Genomic DNA, 1,940 nt, shown 5'->3' on the forward strand with positions numbered 1-1,940 from the left:
GGCGACCGCCTCCCTGTTTACTTCCCCAGCGTTTGGCAGCCGGAGGATCCCTCTCCCGATTTTCCCTGAAGTAGAATCACACGTAGTTGGGGGAATTGGGTAGTGGATTGCGTTTCAAGCGCTGCTGCTGCCGACCTCTGGCAAGTCTTTGCACATTCTGACACCAGATTTCCTATGTGGGAGCGATCGAGTTTCATCTGTCTGAAGGTAGATGCAGGACCAGCTGGTGTCTGTAGGAAAAACATTGGGAGAGCTGGACTCAGCAGTCAAGAGATGGTCCCTGCTCCCGGTGTGGAGCCCTAGAGGAGTGGGGCAGTGAAGCCCAGTGCTCTTCAACCAAGGATAGTGGGGAGCAGTGCCCTGCGAAGCAGCAAGGTCCTGGGAGCTCTCCCACGCAGTACCCAGCTTCTCCAGAAGCTCCTGTTTTGCAAGGGGACTCCCCGGGGGGACTTCCTCCCCTCTGGTCTGGGCAGCTCCCAGGGCTGGGAGTGGGGAGGCTCTCCCCACCTGCCTCAGAACTGCGGACATCCATCTCTGCAGGCCCTGTGCCCTTGGGCATGGGGACCCCGGGGTCTCATCGCATGGGTCACCAGCAAGCCTGGGAGGAGGAACCAGCCCTGCAGCAGCCATTCCCTGTAAAAAAGCAATCATGTGGAAAACAGCAGCTAATGAAGAGGTCTGTCTTCTGCACAAAGAGGGAATGGGTAAAACAGAACCTACGCTTGGGTGAAGGAATTGTTTTTGTTGTAAAATCTCCTTCGTAACAGCTCCTAAGTGAAAACCAACCCCAAAGCATGCAGACGCTGCTGGAAACAACAACCCTTTCCACTCACTAACAGTTCTCCCTGCCATCAGTCCAGGGTGGGACGACACAGGCTGCAATACAAAGACCATGGCATCTCAAAGGAACATAAGGACTGCTCTATAACATACCTGAGACCAGGCACTGTAATGGTCTTTTCAGCCTTGGAAAAAAAAAAAGAAGGGGGGTGGGGGGGAAACAAACCACAATCTATAAAACTTGCTCAATAAATTATATTACTGTGAAGTTAATGATCAGGATTGTTGATTTGCTGCTGCTGGTGCCTCTCACAACCAGAGCTGGTCCCTTGAGAAGGTCTATGCTCAGGACAACCCCGGCATTCAGTGACTTGAACCTAAAACTGATCAACACCTAATCCTGGCAACCCAGGGAAGCGTACGGAAGGCTTTGGCCATGGCAGCTTTCCCTGCCCAGCATCTCAAGTACAGCCATTTGCACCCCAACCTCTTGGGAGGTGCTGCAAAAGCACTCTGGCAGCGCTGTCGAGGAAAGCCAGCTTTTCCAGGGCGAGAACCTGCTGCCTGTGCTCAGCTGCCTGGGGTGGGCCTGGTGTCCCTTTGGTACCGAAGGATGAGTCCGAGGCAGGCACAAGACACAAACGGTCCAGGGTCAGGGGCACTAACCTTGCCACCTCATTTTCCACGGATCTGGGTCAGCTGGAAAAATGTTTGCGCCTGTCTGAAGCAGCTGGCATGGTGGTAACAACAGCACTTCTCGGAGCGGTATGCTGGTGCCTGCACTGAGGAGAATTCAATGCTATTTGGAAACTCTCCCTAAGGACCTGCTGCTGAAGGAGATCTGGCAACCCAGCAAGGACAGGGTTCAGGAGGGTGTAGCAGCAGCTCCCAAATTTGGCAGCCCTAAGCAGTTCTTTAATACAGTAGGGTTGCCGTGAAACCTTCATCCTACCAGCACCCATTTTCCAAGGCCCTCTGCCCAACTTCAAAGCCAGGCTTTGCCTCTAGCAAGCAACTGCAAAACTAACTTCTCTTGCTCAGACCTGGTGCCAGCAGGGATTTGGAGTCCTGACACGCTGCTGCGGCACCAAGGTCCTTATGTGGGTGGCAGCAGCAAAGGCAAGATGGGGCTGGGAGAGAAAGCCAGAGGTGCTGGCCGG

This window comes from Fulmarus glacialis, unplaced genomic scaffold (assembly GCF_000690835.1).
Source record: "Fulmarus glacialis isolate BGI_N327 unplaced genomic scaffold, ASM69083v1 scaffold39698, whole genome shotgun sequence".
Lineage (NCBI taxonomy): Eukaryota > Metazoa > Chordata > Aves > Procellariiformes > Procellariidae > Fulmarus > Fulmarus glacialis.